This window comes from Microtus pennsylvanicus, chromosome 8, assembly GCF_037038515.1.
Source record: "Microtus pennsylvanicus isolate mMicPen1 chromosome 8, mMicPen1.hap1, whole genome shotgun sequence".
In the NCBI taxonomy this organism is placed as follows: Eukaryota; Metazoa; Chordata; class Mammalia; order Rodentia; family Cricetidae; genus Microtus; species Microtus pennsylvanicus.
Genome location: NC_134586.1, coordinates 82,550,155 through 82,577,669, shown reverse-complemented (window position 1 = coordinate 82,577,669; position 27,515 = coordinate 82,550,155). Strand labels below are relative to the sequence as shown.

Below are 27,515 nucleotides of genomic sequence, written 5' to 3'. Positions count from 1 at the left end.
CTTAATATGTGTATACAAATTGAATGCATTGAAGAACTTTTATTTCAAATGAAATCCGAAGGAATAGATAAATGAATTATGAGTGTTCCAGGAAGGGAAGAACATATATAAAATCATGAAAAGAAGAAAATCCTTTGTTGATAGAATTATAGAATTTTACCTGGATTTTGTAACAGAGTGGGCATTGAAAATCTGTTATATATTTTTATGTTTGCTCCACCAAGTGAAGCAAAGATCCATTAACTTCAAACTACATCTACCAGCAATCGCGGTGGTTTGCACCTGCAGTCCTGTTTTGAGGAGGCTGATGTAGGTGGACCGATGATATGAGGCTAGGCTGGGCTCCATAGTTAGTTGCAAGACACTGGATCTAAATTGTTATACAGACTATCTTCACAACACAAAAACAATCAGCAGAAACATGTCTATAAAGTGGTCAGAAATCCTTGCATCTTTTAACTCAACATCACCTCCAGGGAGTAAATTTTTCTTTGTGCTGACCAATGTAGGTAGCCTGCAAGTGTCATGGGTGCTGAAGAAAGATGGGACTCTTAGAATGTAAAATGCCATTGCAACATGAGACCAAAACCCGTATGATGACATTCATCAGCACAAAGAACATTATATTTGTTAGCAAATATTTATTGAACATTGTAACAATGCTGAGTATGCATTCTTGGAAATAAAATTGTTTTTAGTTTAAAATTAATTGTTAACTGAATCATATAAAGTCATAAAATTATAACAAAATTAACCGGGCCCAAATACTATACAACTCAATGTACTTTTATACAATTAGAGTGGCAGTTCCAAAAGAAATGGAGAGTTTCACACTAGATTTTATATTTGTACCCTCAAATATATAGGCAAAATTCTGGTGGACAAAAACTAGTGTAAGGAGATCCTGAAGTCTCAAGTTGCTTACTAGCACATGAGGAGGCCTGTGTAGTTGCTTCCTGATGTATGGGGAAGAATGCCACCTACAAGGTGCTGCCCACCCCATCTCAGTGCAGAAGGACAGCAGGTGAGAAAAAGACTCTGTGGGTAAGAGTGATGGTAGCAAAGTCCATTGCAGACAATAAGTGTGTTTTTCATCCTCTAACACGACATAAGAGGAACCCCTGTGTCTACTGTCCCGTTAAAAGTGCTGTGGTGGTATACCTTTGTCTGTGTCTCTGAAATCCACCACTTGGTGGCGTTGTTGTTTTTTTTTTTTTTTTTTTTGTTTTTTTGTTTTTTTCCCGAGACAGAGTTTCTCTGTAGCTTTGGAGCCTGTCCTGGCACCAGCTCTTGTAGACCAGGCTGGCCTAGAACTCGCAGGGATCCGCCTACTTCTGCCTCCCGAGTGCTGGGATTAAAGGCGTGCACCACCACCGCCTGGCTTTCGTGGCGGTTTTTGGAGTTGCACCTCGTCTTAGGGATTCTAGTCTTTAGCTTTTGGTTCCAAAAAGCCAGACTTGTAGGTGAAAATCTCCCTTTAAGGGGCACTCTGTTCAGCAAGAAAATTGGACAAGTTTTTGATATTTTCTTTTTTTTTGCCAAAAAAAACCCCATTAGAAATGGGGTACAGATTTATTTATTTTATTAAATGTATGTTTTTTATAATTATTATTATTAAAAATTTCCACCTCCTCCCTTCCTCCCATTTCCTTTCCCCATCCCCTACTTCCCCTACCCCTTCCTCTCCAGTCCAAAGAGCAGTCAGGGTTCCCTGCCCTGTGGGAAGTCCAAGGTCCTCCCCCCTCCAACCAGGTCTAGGAAGGTGAGCATCCAAACAGACTAGTCTTTCACAAAGCCAGTAAATGCAGTAGGATCAAACCCAGTGCCACTGTCCTTGGCTTCTCAGTCAGCACTCATTGTCCGCCACGTTCAGGGAGTCCAATTTGATCACATGCTCCATCAGTCCCAGTCCAGCTGGCCTTTGTGTGCTCCCATAAGATCAGCCCCAACGTCTCTGTGGGTGGGTGCACCCCTCGCGGTCCTTACTTCCTTGCTCATGTTCTCCTTCCTTCTGCTCCTCATTTGGACTTGGGAGCTAAGTCCAGTACTCCAATGTGGGTCTCTGTCTCTGTCTCCATCCATCGCCAGATGAAGGTTCTATGGTGATATGCAAGATATTCAACAGTACGGCAATAGGATATTTCATACCAAACACATGGCAAAAACGGCAGAGTGCATTTATGCCAATGAAACTGTGAAGGCATGGAGATGTAATGAGTCCAGAAATGTCTTGCTGTTTAGTTGGATGTAGAATTGAGACTGCATTGAGGATGCTAATTATAATTCTGAGAATTTTAAGAATTACTAGTAGAGCACAATGGGCAAATTTGAGATTGATGAATAAAATATGTAAGATTCTGATAAATTAATTATATTAATTTGCAAGCACATTAAGGCTTGGTAATAGAATTAATTGTGAGAGCTATTTCCAGTTTAGGAATGAAAGGATTGGTAAATTATGTCAACAAATTAGGGACAAATACAAATATTTAAAACAATTTAAATATTTTTTATGAATTGCTGTTTACGTTAAATGGTTATAAGCCCTTCATGTTGGCTTTCTCCTAAATCCTACTGATATTAGTAAATAAAAGCTACATTTTGTCCCTTTCCTCAAATAGAGTTACTTGGGTTTAGTATAAAAAGAAAAACTATTTCAATTTCTTTTTTAAAATATTTATTTATTAAAAATTTTCAGCTCCTCCCATCCTCCCACTTCCCTCCCATTCCCTCCACTCCCCCTTTCCCTCGCTCTCCAGTCCAAAGCAAAGTCAGGGTTCCCTGCCCTGTGGTGAGTCCTAGGTCCTCCCCGCTCCGTCCATATCTAGGAAGGTGAACATCCAAACTGGCTAGGCTCCCACAAAGCCAGAACATGAAGTAGGATCAAAACCCCTTGCAATTGTCCTTGGCGTCTCATCAGCTCTCATTGTTCGCCATGTTCAGAGAGTCCAGTTTTATCCCATGCTTTTTCAGTCACAGTCCAGCTGGCCTTGGTGAGCTCCCATTAGATCAGTCCCACCATCTCAGTGTGTGGGTGCACCCCTTGCGGTCCTCACTTCCTTGCTCATGTTCTCCCTCCTTCTGCTCTTCATCTGGGCCTTGGGAGTCAATGTGGGTCTTTGTTTCTATCTTCATCCATTGCCAGATGAAGGTTCTATGGTGATATCAGTGTGGCTATGGGAGAAGGCCAGTTCACGCACCCTCCCCTTGGCTGCCCTATATTCAATTAGTATTCAAATCAAGCACCCCTCAGAATGATTCAAATGAAGACTAGTAACATCAAGTTTAAGTGGCAATGTACACAAACAGAATTTCATTCTAGTATGAGTTTAAAATTGCATGATCTATTTATAATGTTGAATAGTTTAATAATTTTGTGCAAGACAAACTTCCTGATGGCTAAATAAATCTGATTATGGAAACTTAACGTATCTTTCCATAAGAGTTTTTAATTACAAAATAAATTGTTTCAGCTTTATTCACAAATGCAGATCAAATGTCCGTCAACAGAACAAAGGCAAACACACTACAGGATATTCATGCAGAGAAGACACTTCTCAGCAACACAGACTAAGCAAATCTTGACATAAGCAGCAGCATGGATGAATTCTAGAACACTAGGCTGAGTGAGCAGACTTACGATTATAGGCTGCATCATTCCCTTTGTGGTAAATTTTAGAGCAAGCAGAGCTAATCATTTGTGACACAAACCAATTAGAAACATAGTGGCTTCCAGGAGGGACAGGGCACTGGCCCAGTAGAATCAGGAGAAACTCTCTGGGACACCAATAATGTTTTCTTTTCTAATATATTGTGACAGCTATGTGAGGTACAGACATCTAGGCACTATATTGGGTATGAATTTACCTAGAAATTAAGATAAATCATCTAACAAAACATGAAATGACTAAATAAACGAATTATCTCTTTATAATATTTTGATCAAAATAATCTTATTCTAGTTATTTTATGACAAATTAAGTTTTGCATTGTTTCATATTAGCATAACCAAATCTATTTTAGTCTGTTTCCTAAAACGCCATTTAGTCCTGAAGATATCAAAAAGATTCATGTAATATTTTTTGAAGAAAATATTCTAAGTTCAAGATAGTTATGGTATTATTCTGTGTCAGTGTGAAGGCTGTTCTTCTGTCTTCCTTTGGGTATCATTGCCTGTGTGATGTTTAACCAGGAAAGCATTTGTTTGGGTGTGTCTATGAGGGTGATTTCAGAATGATTTAATTTGGTGGAATGATTGTGTTAAATGTGGCTGGAGTATTCCATGGCCTATCATCTTGGACTTATTAGAAAAGAGAAAGAAAGCCAAATGCCAGCATCTGTCTCTCTATCTTTCTGCATTCTCTTGTTGAGGCATTTTGGCCTGTTACTTTACGGGGCTGTCGCCATGGTTTCAGAGTTATGAACTGAACATTAATGGTGAATGGAAGAAAACCACTTCTTTAAGCTGCTTTTGTCAGATACCTTGACAAAAAATAAAACTTATCTACTATACAGGCTGGGCTCATAGATGGCAGGACAGCTAAGAGTTTACTGATTAAGACTAGAATATATCATGAGAAATTCTCATGAAGGAGAGGAGCTGGATGCACACGATTTGCTTGGGCCACAGTGGCATGCATAATTAGTCATAGCTTCTAAAATACTGAGGCTGAAAGGCTGTTCAGGACCAGCCTAGAGAATATAATGACGACCATCTTCAAAAGTACATGGAGAGAGAGAAGAGAATGGAGGAGTTGTATGCAGTTTCCCACTCCCATCTGTTCTCAGGATTTCCAGGTAGGCATCAGGGCTCCATTTCCCCGCTAAGCACTTTGTCTTTACTTGCAATGCCAGGTTCTTGACCTTCAAATCAAATGTTCAATAACTCCTATACCCAATATGATTTTATCTCTGGAGTTTGAAGTTCAAAAACAATCATCTAAGCAATTTTAAACAGATACACATACATAAACAAATGGAAAAGACTTCACAGCCCTCAATCAACAGAAAAATGAGGTGCGCCAACAGAAACACAGTTGCTCAAAGACAAAATGCTTTGATCGATAGAGGAAGAAGGATAGAGGACACATCAATAACACTCAATTAACACTGTACAGGCAGCTTCCAGGCTTCGTAAAGGCGCTCTTAGCAACCCTTTGCACTAAACAGCTGCTTTCTTTTGGACAAAGGCCATGACATTTCTAAGGGAAACTGCCTCTTATTTCTAGTCCCTGATGCTAATATAAGGACGTCAAAATACAACTGTCATGGTGCAATTGCTTTTTTTTTCAAATTGATAAAAAACACTCATAATTTGTACAGCAATATAGTATACTTTGTTTTTATTATAGGAATAACTGTAAGATCAACCAAGTTTGCTTTCTGAGTTATTAGCTCTCATTTACTCCAAAATGAGGAAGTAATGGCATTAGAAAAAGAAAAGTCCATGGCCAATGCCCATCTCTTAGTCAGCAAGAGGTAGAAAAAATGTGTGCAAGAAAGTCAGAAAATACTTTCCTTTATTTGTAAGAATGGACTTTGTAATAATAACATTTTGATATAAAGCCTCCCTCCAAATCTAATAGTTGGTGCACCTAGGCCACCGAAGATCTCCCTTTATAGTGGCAACCTTCAAAGAGCACAAAGAAAAATCACAAGCCAAGCATAGCACGTTTACATTCCCCAAATTTACCTGACATGGGATCACTCTATTCCTTTTTAAGTAAGGAGAGAGGAAGAGAAAGAATTGTTAGGAATTATATTAATGGATGTTCCTATATAAAGATATTGAGCAAAAACAATGAGAAAGTATTTCTCTGTGAGTTTGAGGCCAAGCTGGTCTACAGAGCAAGTTCTAGGACAGACTCCAAAGTTACACAGAGAAACCCTGTCTTGAAAAACGGGAAAAAAAAGATATGTTTCCTTATTAGAATTGTAGTGTTATTTTCATAAATGCAAATTGTTGTTTTGATAAATACAAATATATTATTTATACATTAATATTTGAGCCTATAATGGCTATCTTGAAAGAGATTGAAGTTGTTTTTGATTTCAGTTGATTTTAAGATTTTCAAAAGGGGAGCAGAGAAAAATATAGAGCTCAATAAAAATCAATAAAAAAAGGATTTTCAACACTTAATCTTTATAACTGACAAATAGTTTTATTGCATATATAGATAAGGAAATGAGAGGTTCTAAATAAAGCATTAAAGAAAATTGACACATCACTGGAAATAAATGATAATGAACTCCTGTTAGAAGGATTTGGTATGTTTCTTCTGGGCAAAAGACAATAGGTGAATGTGCTTGTTCCTTGGTGATGAGAATATGATGAAGATGTCCAAAGATCCCGGACATGTGTTTCACAGTCTAAAGTCATCTCTGAAACTACCATCCAAGTATTTACTTGTTGAACTGCTGAACAAAAGACCTCATATCTGTCAGTCAGGAAAAATAAAGTAAAAAAGGATAAAAAGACTCATGCATCATTTGTTCAAAGATGAAATCCTTTGATGAACTGAATCAAGGGCACACCTTTAAATCATTCAATTAAATACTGATATATACATTTTAAAATCCTCCTGTATGTCTTAAAATAAATCTTATAAGGAAACAAAAGCTTCATTTTCATATGATTTACTTCCATTGTATCTCAAGGGAACAGTTAAAAGTCAATAGGTCTACATAAAAGCTAATGAAAATTATAACCATCCAAATGAATTAGGGGAAGTAGATATAGAGTAATTAAATTGCATGCTGGGAGATATAGTAAAAAGAATACTACAGAGACATAGTCCATGCAGATAGAAGAATGCTTATGAAATATAGAGGCAAGATTGTACATATTATCTTCAAAGAACAGCAATAAACATTTGAAGCAAAATTGAGATGGGGAGAGAGTGTATTAAGGTGGAAATAATACTCAGTGTGTAGAAGATTCACACACTTACTTGATAATCCAAGTGAGAGTATCGGTTTTTCTTTTTCAAGTTTTTTCTGAAGCCCTTCCTTCCCATGATCATTTTGTACTACCACCATTAGCTAGGAATGATGTATTATTTCACACCAAGGGATTGGCCCTGGTGTATCAGAGCAGATGTAGCTTTAATTACTAGACTATCTCTAAACTAACATCAAATAATGAAGGACATCATTATCTACTTAAGTTTACAAAGACATCGACCTTGAAGAGGTACATGCAGTAACCTACAGGGGTGAAGAACTCAAAATATAAGGAAGAATTTTATCTAGAACTAAGGCTCAGTGTGAGTGTCAACGCCCACAGTAGTATGAAGTGGCTGCAGCAGCCAAGACTGACTATTGCAAATATGGATGTTCATGAGATATTAATTATGTTAAGGATAGTGGGAACCAAATTTCTTTGCATTGCAATTGGAGATAAAGTTGTAAATTCATATTTGTGAAAAATAAAAATATATGGGAATTGCTTGTAGAGATTAAGTGTGTGTATATATGCACAACAAGATAGAGCTATTTCCAGTTTTTATCCATTGACTATTCCAGGAGAAGCAATACTTCAGTAGCAGTAAGTAAACAATATGGATAAAGCAGTCTTTAAATGTCATTCTTAGTTTAAAGAAATAAGAGATTACTAGAAAATTGTTTGAATCTAGCTCTGGAGAAGGAAAGATGAGTGCCTTGTACTTGTAGTCTAAACAAAGAAAAATTCAAATAATGATGGGACTGAGAAAGGAGAGTAAAAAAAGTGTCAAAAAGAATGACATCCTGATATGCCATTGTGGGATGATATAGAAAGATGAAAAGTGGCCTGGATTAAGGTTATAATGAAAATAAAACTTAAATCATATGAATTATCATTTGAGAGAATCTACAAAACTTATGAGATGTGGGTTATGTGAAGAAGACCCAAAGTTATCTTTAATGAACTTAATATTGACAGTTTCCAGAACCCAGAGGCATTGGTTGTTTCAGCTGTCTTCATCTAATCTGTGCATACCCGTTGTCTGATATACTTACCTCTGTTATACAAATATGTGACAATACATCTGTAGTTGTTTCAATGTGAATGAAGCATAGGGTCCTATAGTTTAAAGTTTGGTTCTTAGTTAGTAAATTATTTAGGAAGAAGTTGGAAGTGTGGCTTTGATGGAAGTGTGTCCTGTGGGTGAGTTTTGAGGTTTGAAAAGCTCAGACCAGACCAAATCTAATCTCTATGTTCTCCACTACTGCTTCAACACCGTGTCTGTCACCCTGCTCCCTGCCATGATAATAATATATGAAATAATGTATTATATTCCATGATAATGGAATAATCCCCAGAAACTCTATGCTAGCCCCTTACAAATTATGCTTTCCTGTATAAATTGCCTTGTTCATGATGTTTCTTGTCCGCAACAGAACTGTAATGAGGTAATATTGATAATAAGATAATCATTTTATAGACTTGAAATCGACATATCTTTATATTCCATCATCAAAAGTGTGAAGGACATAGTGTCAGAGAGGTTGAAATAAAAATTACAGTATTAGACAGAGATGATTGTAGGTTTAGTAAGGTCTATCTCAATCTTTAACAGGTTACTTAAACTCTTGAAACCCAGTATCTTCCTCTGTCAACTGAGTAATAGTAATCATATCTATACCATAGAAGAGTAAGCAGACTAATTGCAGATGTAAAATAGCAATAGTATTGCATAGTAGATACAGGTAGAATCGGGATTGTATGATCCTTTAAACGACTTCTAATAGTTGATTATAAAGGCATGGAATGGTGTTTTAAAGTCTAATGCAATTCTTTAAGTTTAAAATGACATTAAGGGTAAAAGGAAGTACTATATTTCACGCTAGGAAAGATTAGCTTTGAATCCATGACAACATCTAATAGTGTTTTTGAATTCTAAAAACCCATGGAATTATCTCATATGTTGACTATACTGAAAGGAGGGAAAATATTTCAACCTTTTAATATTCCATTGACTCAGGAAAATTGTTTTAAATTATATCTGCATCTCTAAAATCTTAGCCACAGCCTTTGGTACAGTACTCATTCCAGAGAGGCGAATGTTCTTGTTTCTGAGAACAGAACATACTTTTTTCAAAGTGTTCCTTCGTAATTCAATTTTATATAGCTATTTAATATGGCTACTCATCATTCCAGGGCTCATTTGAAAGCACTTGTGCTTAATTGTGAAAATAAACTGTGCCCTTCCTCTCCTGCCATGCAGCTTTTGAAGTCCTCTGTGGCCAGGGTGTGGCCAGCATCCACATCCTCTCTGCCAGTCCTTTGTACCTTCCCACTCTAATGCTGTCCCTTCAGTGTTAGCTGCTAAGTGGCTCCAGTGTATGTCTGGTACAGTTTTCTAATGACTGATGTATTATTCTCACTACTGATTTGTCTGCAGGACTGCCATCTGTGCCTGAGAATTCAAAATGAACAGAACTGTATGCTTTAATGGAGCAGGAGGGAAAATGGAGAAATAAAGAGAATCATTCTAGTTCCGTCCGTTAATTTCCAGTATTTAAATTCACAGCAAGATAATTGTGGAATTAAATGAAGCTACATAAGATTTTTTAAGAATACTAAAGAGATTTGACATATTTTATAAATTAAAAATTATACAGCTCAAGTATTTATGTTAATATTGGTATATTTGTCTGATCCCCAATGCTTGTGAATATTTACAATGTTCTAGATACTTGTGTAGGAACTGGAAAAGATGTAACTAAAGTTCCAGACTTAGCCTAGAGTCTAATTTAATTTCTCTATCTGAGAGACTGTCACATTAGTAGGCTTATTTGGCCATGTGTACCTTTTGGAACTTCATTTTTATAATGTAATGTACATATAAGTTTAAAATAAAAAGACATCACAATAGGGAAAATAAAAACTGATTTAGTAAAATTTCAGAGGTTGAAGGAGTTATCCAAATATTTCAACAAAAAGCTCTTCACATTAGTGGAATACTTAGTATCTTTTAAACAGAATTTTTAAATTGATTTAAAATATATTTAATTACTTATAAGATTGCTCTTGTGTCCAATTGTTCATAATGGCCAGAGAAATTTGATCCACTTTAGCTGTAGTTACAGGTGGGAGAAAATGTCTCAATAAAGTATAAGTTCAGGAATTTGTATACCTCGAGTCATGTTAAAAGCTGATTGTCAGGGCAAGCACCTGCAATCCCCCCGATAACGGGGTAAATGCAAGTAGAATCACTTGGGTTGGCTTTATGACAGTGAGTTGTAGTACAAACATGAACACATTAAAAAAGCCAGCTATATTACAGGCTTGGAAGAGCTGTCTATCATTACTAGTACAATGATGATTGAGAAACACCTCAAGGAATGGTGAGTACAAGGAACTGGGATGTAGAGTTCATTTTAGTAGTTTGTTATTTGATAGGCAATTTTCTCTTCCCACAACTGCAGAAGCATCTTGCTTCTCTTTTATTTATAATTTATTTCTCTTAATCCCACAAACATCTTCTCTGAAGCTGTGATGGAAGTAAATTTCCAAAGGAATGTTTTAAATATACTCACTACAAAACAGGATGAAAAAGGAAAAGAATGTGTGAAAAAGTAATTAGAATTGATAATGATAATTAATCTACAATTTGCTTGATTTTTTGCAATCACCTGAGTACACATTTACATAAAAATCATACTGAACACCATTAAAAAATATAAGGCCATACACAGTAGTCCATGTCTTTAATTTCAGCACATAGGTAGCAGAGGCAGTTGGATCTGAGTTCAAGTCTATCCTGGTCTACATAAAGAATTCCAGGTCAGCCAAGGCTACAGAGAGAGGAACTGTCTCCTAACAAATTAATATTAAATAGTTAATTAGTGTGAGATATAAAAACATCATTGATAAGATGGCATGTTATATTATTTGCTGCCTGCCGCTAAAGGACTTTAGCGGCCCTGAACAGAGACAGACTGAGCATATAGTTAATAAAAATTTCAATTGTCTTCCAGTGCTGAATGGTATGTTTTGACTGATTTACAAAGAACCTGAGACATTCAAAAGTTTGCCTTACATACTTTGTAAAAATATTTTTCAGGAACAAGTCTTTGAAGCAGCAGCTTTTCTGCTCTGCCATTCTATGCTTTGGCCTCTCAGATGCCATGTGGCTCTCGGATGGTGTCCATCCTCCTTGTCTTTGATGTGTGAGGCTCTGTGGGGTCACCCAGCCTTGCCTGCTTATTTATTTCTGTCCTTGTGCTAGAGTGTGCTCAGCTTGAGTTATCATTAAACAAAAATATTTCTCTATAAATGAAATAAATAAAAGCACCTTTCATTTTCTGTCATGGAGATGGGTAAAATGATGCAGTCAGATACATGGCAGCCTCAGAGGCCCCGACTTACAGTATGAAAACTCACTGCTAAAAAGCATCAGACTTTATTTTCTCATGTCTAACCCCAAGGAGAGGATGTCACTTAGCTACATCTCTGCAGTGCTAGAGATGAACCTGGTTTTGCACATACTAAGTCAGCGCACTTACTACTTAGCCAGAGACACATCCATTGTTCTTTGAGACAGAGAGTCACTGTTTATTTTAGGCTGATTTAAATCTAGCAAGCTTCTTACCCCTATATAACTAATGTGATTTCAGACATGCATAAAGTGACAATTAGGAGACCATTTGAACTCATGCAGAGCAAAGATGAATTTAGAATAGTAATCCAGGTGTGTGCTTGGCCAAAACTGTGTCAACTTAAAACAAGCTAAAGTCATCTGAGTGGGGGGAACCTCAACTGAGTAAATGCATCCATAATATTAAACTGTAGGCAAGACTGTAGGGCATTTTTCTTAATTAGTGATTGTTGTGGATGTACCTGGTCCACCTCTAGGCTGGAGATATGAGGCTATGAGAGAGCGGGCTAGCAAGCCACAAAGAGTAATCCAGTATGTAGAATTTCTCCATGGCCTCTGCATCAGCTCCTGTTTTGGTTCCCACCCAATTTGAGCTTCAGCCTTAGCTCCCCTCAATTTTCCCCAAAGATGAGTTGGCCATGGTTCTTCATCACATGAAGAAACTAATTAAGACAGGTGGGGACTGCTGAGGAGAGAAAATGAAACAAAATTAATGGCACCACATGCTAGAAATAAACGTTTAAATCATGGAAAGCTAAGACATTTCTACATTCTGAGAGATGTATTTGTTACGTCTTTCTATGATTCTGATACTTTCTGGATCATTATTAGCATATATAGAACATAAACACTTTGCCTGTTTATTGTTTTTATCTCCACATTGCTCATTTCTGCCATATCAGATAAATTTTACCTACTCAAGATTCATCCAATGTTACTAAAATAGAAGACTTTCTGTTCTCAGTATGAACTTGCTTAGAAAACAATCTGTATCTAAGACTCTCTGGTGTAATAATGATCGTAACTATGGAGAAGACTCATTTGCCCCCTTTATTACTGAGATTTTGCCCATGTTTGTGTAGTTTAATACTCAGTATGGCCAAAGATTCTATTTCTTTCACATCTATACCACACATTAAAAAAATGATTATTTATTGCTTTTCAGAAAATGTCTCATTTTGTTTGTAAGTACCCTTTGTGTCATAGCAAAGGAAATGTTTAAAGATCAACTGTAATAAAATTAATTTTAGTACAAAAAAAAGGAAAAAAGAAATGCCTCATGGGTGTTGGAGGTGCCTTGTCTGTTCTGGGGGTTACGTCAGCAGTTGCCTATGGACATCCATAGTTGCTCCATTCATACAGTAAAATAGTCAGTACTACATATCAGATTCAAGGGACAAATGAGTTTCTCATGCTGAAACCTTATTTGTGAGTCACTTAATCTTTAAAATGTGCAAGGAAAGGTGAGTGTGCCTATGACTTTAACAGATGCATTCAATACATTTATGTAAATAAAGACATTGATATGTCTATAAGAATAGACTATCTCCATGATAAATTAGATTTCTAAATTCGGTAAGATAAAAATGCTTGTGGCAGTATAGCCTAATTTTATTTTCTGTACAATCTTGTATGATTTGTCAAATTCATTAGCATTCAGTAATTTAATAGAGTTCTTATTCATCTTTGTCTTCTGTTTTTTTATATTGCGGTATAATTGCTTTCTTCCAAACATCAAAGTCACAACAAAGCCTTCACTTCATTTGATTACATGGTAGAAATGAGTTCATTCTATTGCAGAATAAAAATGAGTGTTTTAAATCATACTCAAGCACTTCTTTGTTGGATAGTCTTTTAATGAAGTGAGGCCAGTGATTTTCATTTTTATCTATCTTATTTTTAAAGTATATAGACAGCATTCATCAAAACACACCTACACTCTGGGGTTAATTTGAACTAATAGAGCTTCAGATAAAAAATATTCTGAGTAAAATTAATGCTGGTAGGTTATTAGTGAAATATAAAACATCTATATATGTACTGGAAGGTAGAAATAATATTTATAATGTAGTCAAATTATGAGAACCTCATTTATTTTTTCTATTTGTTTATTTTCCTAGTGATTTATTATTTAAAAAGTAGGCATTTTAAACTATCTCTAAATTGCTTTCTGCCTTAAAATAGGTATTTTAGTTTTAAAGCTAAAATTAAGATAGGAGGAAATTCACGTTTACTATCACTGTAGGCATAGAGATTAACAGTTTTTACAGCATGCCATACTCACTGTGTATGCTATAATGCTGCAAACATTCCCACAACACCGAAGGAGAGTCTGAGATTGTGTGACAGCTGTTTGCTCAGAGTGATCATGTGAACTACAGACCACTGCTTGTAAAAGCAAACCAAGAAGAAAACATATTGCTCTAAAGGGACACTCTTTTTTTTGAATTTTTTTTTTTATTGATAAAAGGAGAATAAAGAAAAGAAAGAAAAAAAAACAAATTTCCACCTCTTCCCAGCCTCCCATTTCCCTCCCCCTCCTCCCATTCTTCTCCCCCTCCTCCCACCCCTCTGAATTCCAATAGAGAATTATATTTTCTATGACAGGATACTTTGGTCCCATAATTATGATGTTTATATGTGGCTACTAGGAAGAAAATAGATAAATAAACTTAGAGCAGAAGTTGAAAAATTACATTACTTCTCTGTCTCTCTGTCTCTGTCTCTCTGTCTCTTTCCCTCTCACACACTCCTACACACACACACACACACACACACACACACACACACACACACACACACTGCACATACACAAACACAAATACAGCAAAGGCAGAAAGCACTAGAAAGGATGGCTGTGGCTCCTACTGTGGGGTGCTTGTTTTGGTCTCCTAAGTATTACAAGTAAACTATAATGCTCCCTCGACCAGGTCAGAAGAAATCTTGAATTGCCTTTTCTTCATCTTTGTTCAAAATATATCTTATTACATATGAATGGAAAATTTAAAATAAAGCATATACATGTTTTCAATGCATATGCTGAAGAAATCAGTGCTCCCTAGGAACTAATTATTCCATTCACTGCATTCTTTGTTGCCTGGGAGCATGAGCATGAACTTGCCTAAAAAATCAAAAACAACAGAAGCAGACAAAACAGCAAAATGCCAAAAATCATTCTTAACAAAATATGCATAGTTTCTTAAAATTTAAAACCCATAATCTGAATTCAACTTTAAAATATGGTTACTGTTTTGAGGCTCTCAAAAGTGTGAGTTGATAGTTGCCCAGGACTGCAGAACACATCTCTCCAGAGAACTTCTTATTTGGTGAAGTATTCACTCCATACTCTACAGCATGGAGGTCACCGTGCAGTAATGACTACTGAACATTTGATGTTATTTTGACAAGGCAGTTGAATTCTATCATTAAGTAATTTTGCATAATTATGACCATGTTAAATAGCTACCTTATCTAACAGCACATTTTTAAAGAAGAGAAACAATGTCTCAATTTAAACATCTATTTATCAATTTACCACATATTATATCCTATGAAAAACACCACAATGAATTGTAGGCATACATTTAAATCTCAAATCACCTGCTCTCCGTGTGTTTCCTGGCCTATGCTGCTGCTGAGGGCCATGTCTGGTTCTGTGGCCATGCAGCAGCAGGGTTCTGTGTCGATGTCCATGGCCCATGTTACTACCCAAGGCCACCTAGATGTCCCTAGTCTGCACTGCCACATGGGACCATGCTGATATCCAAGGGCCATATAGAGTTTGAGCCAACTCCTCACTAGCCATAGCACTAGAGAAAGCTGGGCCTGTAACTTGCCTGGGCAGCATAGTAGAGCCTGCATCTCACCCTGTGTCAGGCAGATGAGCTGATCCTTACTCTTGCTCCATGCTAACCTGGGCAGTGCTGGAGAACTCACCCTGATGGTGATCATTTGGGAGACTGACAGGCTGACAACTCATTTACCTGGTCCAGATTTAAGACTAAGAGTTGGTCCACCCCATCTATGAACTGCTGGAGCATGTGAAGGCGCTGGTCTTGTAGATCCAAAGCTGCAGGATCTCCACAACACAGGGCAGCAACAGGATATCCAAGAAATGTCCCAGTGAGGATTCAGTATTGACAGTACATCAGAAGTCAGAGGTCTCCAACCAGATCAATGATTCATTGCAATGAACATTTCTAAGTAAAGATGTATGGACTAAAGGGTGTAGCATATGACTCACTGTGATACACTACTGCCATGATGAGATTATTTTAAAATTTTTCTTTTTATTTAGGGGGGTTAGGTTGCAAGAGCAGAGGACAAGAAAAGTATGAGGAAATGAGTGGGATTGGGATGCATCATGTGAAATCTAAAAAGTCAATAAAATGTTAAATTAAAAGAAGAAACAAAATTTATCTAAGAGGAAATTAATGGTAGTAAGATATTCTATGCTAATATTTATGAAACATCTATCTATCTATCTATCTATCATCTATCTATCTATCTATCTATCTATCTATCTATCTATCTATCTACTTATGTATCTATATACTTACCTATACACTTATTTATTTGTCATTGAGTAATAAAATAGACCTTTAAGATTAAAAAACTGAATAGACAGGACAGTGAGCTGAAAGTTAATAGCATATTATCCCATCACCAAGGCAACAATCCTGTAACTTCAGCTCCCAAGGATCAGATGCCCTCTTTTGCTGTCTAATAAGCAAATAAGTCTACATATATATGGTCTCATTTATAATAGTACATTTGGATCAAAATTACATGAATGGGAATGAGATTTGAGAAGAGAGCACTTCTATAACATATGGTCTCTTTGGAATCAAGCTTTACAAAAGAGACACAACCAAACCAAAAAAAGATACACTCAATTTATAAGACACAAAAGTATGGTCAAATAACCAAAATACCAAGCTTACACAATTAGTATGTAAAGTAATCAGGTGAAATAATACAATTTGGTTTGTTCATGTAAAAGTAAAATCAAACAAACAAGCAATATTAATAGTAGTGAAATTCATGAATAGGAATGTAAGCTGTTTGAACATTGTGGAAAATGTCTAGTGTATCTAATACAACAGAAAATTCGATATAACAGTTCTATTTCTTAAAGTCAATACTGGATTTTAGAGCACATATGTGCAAGAATATCTCAAGATGGGTATTTATTGGAACATCAATCGTATTGACAAATAGATCATAAAGTAGTTGGATGCATAGTTGTTGTCCACTGAAATTAATATAGTTGAAAAATGGTTTGTTCTTACAGTGGAATATTATTTAATAAAAATTTTAAATTAATTTATAAGCATACAATTTATCTAAAGATTTCTGGCAAGCTTTCCCTAGTCATCTTGGCATTTAATTCAAGCTACTTGGGATGCTGAGACAAACGTGGAGCAAGTTCAAGTGCAGCCTGAGCTTTGGACATTTATATAAAAAAGTATAAAAAAGCTGGGGATTCACTGGTAGAATATGTAGGGGTGTAAGTGACAGATTCATTCTCTAGGAAAGAAGAGTTTTTATTCTAACTATTTCTCTAATTTTTTGAGATGTTAATATAACCACATCATTTCCTCTTTTCTTTTTCTTATTTCAAACCCTCCCATGTGTCCATCCTTGTTCACTTTTAAATTCATGACCTCTTCTTTTCTTCATTAATTGTTAATTGTTTTATACATATATGCATATCCTTAATAGCATGAATACAGCTTGATCAATATGTATAATTTTCCTTATGTGTTTAGGGCTGACCATTTTGTATTAGATACATATAGTGCCCTCTTCTCAGTGGAAGCCTATTGTTCTCTGTCAGGTTTCCTAAGTGTCATGTAGTTCTTTGTTTAAGGTTGAAGTTTCCTGGCCCCAACAAATCTGTTCACATTACTATGTCTTTTTGTTTGTTTGTTTTTGTTCAACTCATGTTTAGGCAATCTACTTGTGGAAACTTTATGAGTATTCTCTGAATTTCCTAGGACACATTCTCAAGGAAAAATTCCCGGTCTTGTGGGTTTTACAATCTTTCTTCTCCTGCTTCAAATGCAAGTCACATATAAGTGAAAACGTATTAGAAAAACAGCTTAATTTCTCAATGGAAATTTTGAAAGCCAGATGTAAACAAAGACTGTTCTTTCATTTCCTAATCACCCAGACCCAAATAAACACATAGAAACTGTATTAATTACAAGACTGGTTGACTACCTGATTTCCCACCTGGCTTTACACTGCTAAGCCATTGGCCCAAACAACTTTATTCATCAATGATAAAAGCAACACATATGCAGGAGGACATGCCACATCAAGCAGAAGAGCCTAGAACAATACATTCCAAGTCCTAAAATACAATGACAACCAACCTAGACTAATATACCCAGCAGGACTACTCACTGAAGTTGAAGCAGAAAGAAAAACTTTCCATAATATGAACAGCTTTAAAGTTTATTTCCAACAAACAACTTTCAACAATCAAAAATGTTTATTCAGATGGGCACTGTAATAAACTTTAAAAATTTTATGGTAAATACCATTCATTGTAAAGAGAGGATAGGTGATAAGAAGTACAATTAAAGGAACATGAGTATAAGAAGCCACTTAGTCATCACTTAAAGACATTCTTTTTCTGGTTCCATTTTGAATCCTGTACAATTCAATACATAAGTAGGGGTATCTTCTTTGACTACTAAGCTGACAGGAATAAAAGAAAGTCAAACCAAGTATATCCAAGTGAAAAAAAGAAGTTAAGAGATGCTATTTTGTTACCAGGCACTGCTGAAAGTAGAACAAGGACACTTGGAAATATACAAATGGATCTAAACACGGACAAAAGTTACAAAACTTCAGTAAGACTTAAAAAGAAGTGAAAGCAAGTATAGGGCGAAATAAAAATTAAGTCTAAATTATTAAAGTCTAAAACTTTGATAATTTCCTGCTTTGACAAAATAAAACATGATCCACACTGAAGAAGTTTAAAGTGGAACTATTTGAATAACATATTTAAAATATTACAACTCAGAATTCAAATGTATACAATGCTCAACTCAGTTATTGTTCTTTTAGCAACTTACATGTCAGACATGTTTTCAGTTTTGTGAAATAATAGATGTGTGAGAGTACTCAATGTGATATTTGTCTGCAACTCTAAACTCTGGGAAAGAAACTCAATCATTTTTGACAGGAAAACCAGTTCTACAAATTATATTAATATTCAAATACAGAATAAACAAGGACAGTGCTACACAGCTGGAAATAGGATAAGAGAGTACAATAACCTACTTATATAGAGAGCCAAGATATAAAATAAAAACAGAGTAGGGGGATTGTAGGTAGGAATAGACCTGGAAAAGAAATAATATAATTATTTTTTATAAATAAGAAATAAAATACTTATTTTTCATAGTAGACCCTTTTGAAAGTACTTAACCGTATATCATAGACCTGCTTCAACTAAATCATTTAGAATTTATGTAATATAGTGTAATTATATAAACACAAATTCCTACATTCAAAATTGAAAAGTGTTTATCACTAAATGCTTCACCAGTTGAATTCTTCTCAGAACTGACTTTTAATAAGGCTTTATTTAAACAGTAGAATTTAATCCATTTTAGTAAATTGAGGTGGGCCACTATTAACTGCTGTGGAGAAAAGGTTCAGAATGACATCTGAGGATCTCCTCTGAAGAAAGACAAGTGTGTGTCCATGATACAGATGCAGGATGTTGCAAGACAGAGAGTCAAAGAAGTGTCAACAGAGGAAGAAGTGTCAGCTATTTTAGCTTGAGCTGAACTAAAGAGAAAGAGCTATTTAATGGCTATGTTGTATAACATTCTGTTGAATATTTAAAAAACAGTTAAGTCTCAGTTTTATTGATAAGGGAACAAACAAAGGAAGGGAAGGACTGGGTAGAAAAGAAGAAAACAAAGGAAGGAGAGATGAGAAAGGGAAAACAGGGAAGTAGAGCTGTTTAGATGAATTTTACTTTTAAACAGTAGATATTAGGTCTAAGAAGCCATTGTTTTAAAAGAACAGTGTGTGGACTCAGGGACCCCAGATGTCCTAGCTGGAGTCCACGAATCCTTTAGGTGGAGGTGTGTCATGAGGATGGCACACTAGTGAAGTGAAGCAGAAAGAAAAGATTGACTTCAAAAATCTTGCCAGAGAAGAGACCTTCCCGGACAATGGATAATTGAATTCTAACATAGCTGCTGAGTGAAAATTCTGTTTAAGTTATCAGAAAAAAAAATAAGAAAACATATTCCTCAAGTTTCACAGTGCATCGTCTGATCCCCAATTTTAAGGATGTTTCTATAAAATGCTGATCAAGTAATTACCAAAATATACCATTAAAATGCTATTAAGCTTTTTCTGTTTGCTAATTTTACCTCTTTCTAATATGAAACATTGAACAATATTGTCTTATGCAAAGCTGATTATTTTAATTCATGTGTTTTTTCTTTAAATATTAAAGAAAGTCTCTATCCTACAAGCTAAGCAAAAGTATACCTGAAAACTTGTTTGTGATCTGAACATTTTATTTATTTAGTATATAAATTAAGTTCAGTGACTGACATAAATCAGGTAAAAATCAGATTAAGCTGTTATTTGTTCTTATGTTTTTGAGGTGTAATGTTTGGCAAGTATAGGTAAATGAAAACAACCAAGTGTTCAAAAACAATATGTGGCATCTTAAATTTTTAAAGTATATTTCAAGAAAAGTGTGCCAATTCCCTGTAATTTGAATTCAAAAATTTTGTCAGGTATCGATGAATTTACCCAGAGTTGTAAATAGTGTGAGTTTTCTCCTTGTATGCTTTAAAATATGTCTTTCAGTGGTAGCCAAAAAAGTATAAGCAAAATTAAGTGGAAAATCAAAATAGATTGGGAAACACCTATTGAATTGTGAAAATTGCCCTGTTAGAGGAACCCTGGGAACTTTATCTCAGCATCCTCAACCTGACAGTCAGTTCTCATTGTCTGCTCCAGCCTCATTCATTAGGTCTGATAAGCAGGGACTGGAAACATCTATGATTCGATTTCCCCATTCAGCATTAACTCTCATTCCATTTATTTCTTTGAAGACAATCATCAATTTGCTAGTTTTCTTTTTCTGCTATATTTCTAAGAGATATTTTAGTTAAAAATAAATTTCAGAGTCTTAGAAGATATCTCAATTTGCAGTTTACCAACAAGAAGTCAATACTACTCAAGAGCAACTATTGTAGAATGAACTAATATCAGAAATAATTTTATTCTATAGAACGAAAGCTGGTTTTTATTCACTTTGGAATTATCCATTCCAGACTGAGTTTATTCTGCTTGGTCTTATTTTCTAGTACTGTTTTATCTTTGTGAGAATCTGAATTAAAATGGGATAAAAACAAACATTCTTAAATGATTTGTGAGAAAGGATACTGTCTATACATAGAGCTCTAATACGTGCCATTTGTAACTTTTTCCATTTGCAAATCTATGCAAAGTCCTGAAAATACATGACAGGAAATTTTTGATGATCCTAATTATGTTGTAGTTTGCATTTCTTTTCTGATTTCAATTATTGTTTTACTCTGAGGTCTGAAATTTTAAAACCTAGGTGTTCTTGGTTCTTCAAAACTTTATTCAGAAATTTTATAATTACCTCTAGAAATCCTCACTAGTTCAACGCTTTTTAGATTTTGGCATATGGAATTCAATAGTTATCTAGGATATGATTAGCCCATAGTTTTCTAGAATTTGCCAATCTCTTGGAAAGACAAAATAACCCAAAAGCAAGGAATATATACTTTCCACTCCAGCTGTGAATCGTGTTTCAATTATTTCTAGATGTGTTTACTTCACCTATAAACTGGCGAAGATGTCATGAGTTAGCCTAGAAAAGTATTGAGAGTCATATTCAATGCACAACATACTATATTATTATATTAGTTTGCCTTTTTTCTGAGATATTCTATCCAAAAACGCAGAAAAAATATCATCAATATGAGATCAACAATTCATTTTGACTCAGTCATTGCACCTGTAAAACATGCCAAAATCTTACCATGTTTACATGAATTATTGTCAAAGAAGGTTTTTTTTTCCTCGTGTATATATGGGTTTGTGAAAATAAAAAAAAATTGTGTTTCTTGATTTATTCAAAAAACAATAGATTTTTAGTCTATGTCATTTGATGTTTTTCTATATATTTTCTTACTGGAAATTTCTTTCTAAATCATGGTAAAAATGCATGGGGTGGGCTTACTTTTCATGATGTTAGTTACCCCAAATTATTCTATCTTTGTGAAAGACTGGATTAAAATTGGTTCATGTGCTGTATTTATTCAAAGTAGGGCAGGGCAGCCTTATTTTGTATCTTAATGGGAGAGCGGCCTGATGTAAAAACTGTACTAAGGTCATCCTGGTAATCAGGTCAATTGGTAAATACTCCCAATTTTTTGTGGCTGTTTCTCCTTTACACATTGTGAAATACTGAACTATAGCATATATGTACATATATATGTATATATAATGAATGCTGTAACTGAAGATTAATCACATTTCTTAGAAGAAATGTTCATTTTGGATGCTGCTGGATCAAAATATAATTGTATCATCTGGGAAATAAATCAAAGTTGCTATGGTGGACTGATTGCTCTTTAATCATGACCACAATTATTTTCTTGATTTACTTAGACACATTTTGATTGGCATTATTAACTTAATAATAACAAGTATCAAAGTAGGTAAGATATTTTTACTAAATTGGGTTAAATGATTTTTCTAGTTCTTTGTAGAAGTAAAAGTAACATTTTTCAAGTCCTTTTCAAATAACAAATTTGTTTTACAAGCATCTCTGGTAGAGTAAAGTGACTTCATACTGACTTGGTCCATAATGTTTTTTAGTGACATCATCTGCAAGCCTTAGTTTACACAGAAGAAGCAATGAGTGGCATTGTATTGAACTGTTATCTCTTGCCTGTTTTAACTTTCAGTATCCCAGCTCTGCTTTCATATACTCCTTTAAATCAACTTCCCTGACCCTTCATAATTTCCTGAGCTCTACAGGTACTCCAGATTAAACACAAATCTAAAGACCCAGCACTAGGACCCACATGTGACATTAGTTTTGCTGGGCCTGGATTTCCTCACTTTGTATAATATTTTCATGTGTATTCATAATTTCAATTTTGTACCTGTGTTTAAAATGCTATATACATGTGTACATTACCAAATTTTCCTAATTCACTCAGTGTTTGGCATGCAGATAGCATGATCTTATTTTTAGATATTGTGGTTAGAACACCAGTGAATATGGACGGGTATTTCTCTAGAAAGATTTGGAATCCTTTGGGAACAGCCTGAGGCATGGTATAGTGGATCACATGATAATTCTATTTTTGATTTCTGTGAAATTTTCACACCAATATCTATAATACCCACACTGGTTACACTTATACCAACAGTGAATAGGTATTGTCTTTTCCAACAAACTGACCAGCTCTTGTCATTTAATGAAAGCCATTATGAGTAGGGTGAGATTTTTTTCCTCCTTGTCTGTTTTTTGACATCTCTGATCTTGTAATTGAACCATCTATTTTATTTCTTGCTCCATGTGTCTATCTTAATGTAGTACGATGCCATTTTTATTACTATAGCTTTAATTATAATTTTATATCAGATATTATGATGCCTTCAGCAATATTCTTTTTGCTTGGGTTGCCTTGACTGTGCACAGTCTTTGTACATTCTTATAAATTTTGTAAAGCTTACAAAGATTTTCTTCTCTGTTCATGTAAAGTATGTCAATAGACTTAAATTGGGATTGCATTGAACCTGAAGGTTGACTTCACAATTTAAGTCTTTGAAACTATGAGCTTAAGTGGTAGTTTGTTCTTCTGTCTTCCTCAATTTCTGTTTTCACTGCTTAAAGTTTCCATTAAAGATGTTATGCACATTCTTACTTTGGCTTCTTTCTAGGTATTTTATTTTTTGGAAGCTGTTAGGGACAGGATTGTTTCTGTTATCTCCTTTTCAGTATATTTTTAATTTGTTATATGTAAAAGTTAATGATGTAAGCAAGTTAATAGTGTATTCTCTCACTCTGATGCTAGGGTTCATAAGAGTTTTCTAGTGGACTCTTTATTATTATTTATGTGTTGAATCACGTCTTCTGCAATTATAGATACTTTCATTTCTTTCTTTCCACTTTGTATTTCTTTTGTTTGCTTCTTGCCTTATTGATCTGGTTAACTCTTCTTCTTCCATAGTGCATAAGAATGAAAAAATGGACACCCTCATTTCATTTTTAATTCAGTGGAAATTCTGTGCTGTTGCAAGGAGGCCGCTTGTTTGTCCCAGCTGCCCAGAACTGAAATAACCACATAGATACTGTATTAATTAAATCACTTCTTGGTCCATTAGCTCTAGCTTCTTATTGGCTAACTCTTATATATCAATTTAAGCATCTCCATTAATCTGTGTATTGCCACATGGATGTGGTTTACTGGCTAAAGTTCTGACATCTGTCTCCGGCAGGACTACATGGCTTCTCTCTGACTCTGCCCTTCTTTTTTCCAGCATTCAATTTAGTTTTCCCTGAGTTCTGCCCTATCAACAGGTCAAGGCAGTTTCTTTATTCACCAATGATATTCACAGCTTACAGAGGGGGAATTCCGCATCACCTCCCCCTTTTTGTTTAAATGAAAGGACATTATTAACTTTAACATATAACAAAACGGGTATCAAGCAATAATTAAAGTAACAATATTTATATCTGCTTTAGTTTTATCATTAGTAAAGAAAACTGTAACTATAAATTCTTCAACTCCATTAAAGACTCCAGAAGGATATAATATTACCTAAGTAAATAGGATGTGCAATGTAAGCAACTTCCAAAACTCTAGAATTGACAGAGACATCTTACTGCCTGGACATTCACCCAACATTCTTCTGTATCATTGGATCATCCATCTTCAGCCTACTGGCCCATAGAATTTTGCAGACTTTTCTGCAAAATGGGAAATTTCAGACAGTTCCACCTATATTGGTAGTTTGTCAGTCTCTTTGTTCTGTGTCCTGCAGAATGTCTAGCAGACTCTTTCTATTCTTTCATGAAGCAGGAACCCAAAAGGACCGTCTCAACTTTAGGCAAGTTCAGTAGGCATTTCTCTGCAGGTCCTGCATCTCCAGTTCATGAAGAAGTCCAGGTAAGAGCAGTTTCTTTTCCAAATGGCTAACCAACTGCATAAGGAGCCTCTTCGATGCCAATCTTCCTCTTGAAGTAATTTGTACTGTCAGGAACAGTTTTGTCTCATTGTCATGAAAAGTCCTAAGTTCTTAAAACATATTCTGTAGTCTTTGAGCAGTTTGAAGAATGCCTAACCATCTGAAATATATCTCTGTACATCTAGAAAACCAAACCAACATGACTACAAGCTTGACTATTATAGATAATTATATATTAACCTATATTTCTTAATTATACATTACATAGTTTTTTTGTTTTTTGAGACAGTGTTTCTCTGTAGCTTAGTTAGTCTGTCCTGGAACTAGCCCTTGTAGCCCAGACTGACCTCGAACTCAGAGAGATCTGCCTGCCTCTGCCTCCCTAGCTGTGCAGCTTATACATTACATTTTTATATGAGCTGCAGAAATACAATATTTTCATCAAGAGCAGAAATATACATATAACAAAATTTACCTTAAATTTGTCTCAATAAATTAAGAGCCATACCAATGCAAATCTCTATAGCATATCCTTCTTTAAATGTAAACACACATTTATAAACAGTCATTTAGGGAATTTGGGTATAGTTCTCTCCAAAATGCTTCCTGCTTTTTGCTGGGTGATGTAATTTTTTCAGGAGTGTTTAAGCAAACTTTCAGGAGGTCTTGGTCCATCAAATCACATTAGTCTGGAATTAATCGATATGTTCTCATCTCCTGTTGAAACAAAAGAAGAACCTCTTTTCCAAAGCAATGTATCCTTAGATTCATATTTTAAAATCAAGATACCTGTAAGATATATATGTTGGTTTAGCTTAGCAGTCCATACAATGAAGTGTCTTTTTGTACTTAGCCTATTCACAGTCAAAAACTCAAAGAAAACACAATAATATGCATTATCCAGATACCCTGTGAATTTTTCATTTTTATATTTCTTATTTTTCTTTACTCCTTTTAATCTATAACTGTTTGTACTCTGTCTTATTGAAGACTTTACCTCTTTTTCTATATTGTTTTTCTTTTCTCTCTCAGGCCTATGTATGTTTATCCAACACTGTGACCAATTTAGAGGTCTTTTACATCTGGATTTGCCTTTATTGCATATTTGTACTTATTTTCTGACCAGAAGCATAACTTAAAATGCTAAGATTTTCTTATGAACTTAAGCAGCACCATTGTTAGGGGAAATAACACACAGCCTGCTTGCCCCACCCAGTCTAGCATAGTGGAGTTGTTTGCTGCCTCTGAGAGCCATGTTCACAGCCCCATTTTTAGGCACGCAGCCAGTCTATGTTGTCATTAAGCAAGTTGTAGCACTCTGTTCACAAAATCCATTAAATGCTCCGTAGCTAGACCTCCAGAAAGAGTCAGCATTTACACTGGTGCCATGGTCCAAAAAGCAGGCATTTCAAAATGGCATGACTTTTTTTTTATTGAAAAAAAAAAATTCCGCTTCCTCCCTACCTCCCATTTCCTTCCCCCTCCTCCTACTCCTCTCCCCCTCCCCCCACTACTCTCCCCGTCCCTCTCCAGTCTGAAGAGCAGTCAGGATTCCCTGCCCTGTGGAAAGTCCAAAGTCCTGCCCCCTCCATCCATGTTTAGGAAGGTGAACATCCAATCTGGCTAGGCTCCCACAAAGCCAGAACATGAAGTAGGATCAAAACTCAGTGCCATTGTCCTTGGCTTCTCAGCAACTCTCATTGTTTGCCATGTTCAGAGAGTCCGGTTTTATCCCATGCTTTTTCAGTCACAGCCCAGCTGGCCTTGGTGAGCTCCCAATAGATCAGCCCCACTGTCTCAGTGGGTGGGTGCACCCCTCGTGGTCCTGACTTCCTTGCTCATGTTCTCCCTCCTTCTGCTTCTCATTGGCACCTTGGGAGCTCAGTCCGGTGCTCCAGTGTGGGTCTCTGTCTCTATCTCCATCCATCATCAGATGAAGGTTCTATGGTGATATGCAAGATATTCGTCAGTATTGCTATAGGATAAAGTCATTTCAGGTTCCCTATCCTCAGCTGCCCAAGGAACTCACTGGGGAAATTGCCTTCGGCTCCTGGGAGCCACTCTAGGTTCAAGTCTCTTGTCAACCCTAAGGTGGCTCCCTTAACTAAGAATTGTGCTTCTGTGCTCCCCTATCCAACCTTCCTTTATCCCAATAATCCTGTTTCCTCATGTTCTCCCCATCCTCCCCTTCTCACTTTTCTCTCCCCATCTCCCCTTGCCCCCATCCCACACCACCCCCAAGATCCCAATTTTCTCCCCGGCAATTTTGTCTACTTCCCATAGCCAAGAGGATAACGATATGTTTTTCCTTGGGTTCACATTTCATGTTCATCTTTTTGGGTCTGGGTTACCTCACTCAGGATAGTGTTTTCTATTTCCATCCATTTGCATGCAAAATTCGAGAACTCATTGTTTTTTACCGCTGAGTAGTACCCTAATGTGTATATATTCCACACTTTCTTCATCCATTCTTCCATTGAAGGACATCTAGGTTGTTTCCAGGTTCTGGCTATTACAAATAATGCTGCTATGAACATAGTTGAAAAAATACCCGTGTCATATGATCGGGCATCTCTTGGGTATAAGTTTTAGCAATAGCAATAAGACAACATAAGGGGATCAAGGGGATGCACATTGGAAAGGAAGAGGTTAAACTTTCATTATTTGCAGATGATATGATAGTGTACATAAGCGACCCCTAAAACTCCACCAAAGAACTCCTACAGCTGATAAACACCTTTAGTAATGTGGCAGGATGCAAGATCAACTCTAAAAAATCAGTCGCCCTTTTATACACAAAGGATATGGAAGCATAGAGGGAAATCAGAGAAGCATCACCTTTCACGATAGCCACAAACAGCATAAAATATCTTGGGGTAACTCTAACCAAGGAAGTGAAAGATCTATTTGACAAGAACTTTAAGGCAT

At 35.8% G+C, this 27,515-nt stretch overlaps 1 protein-coding gene across 1 annotated transcript in view; it reads left to right on the top strand.

Moving 5' to 3' along the window:
- Window positions 1-27,515, top strand: part of Ccser1 (coiled-coil serine rich protein 1) — a 1,132,558-nt gene that overhangs the window by 826,651 nt on the left and 278,392 nt on the right. The gene's annotated exons all lie outside the window — the stretch shown is intronic.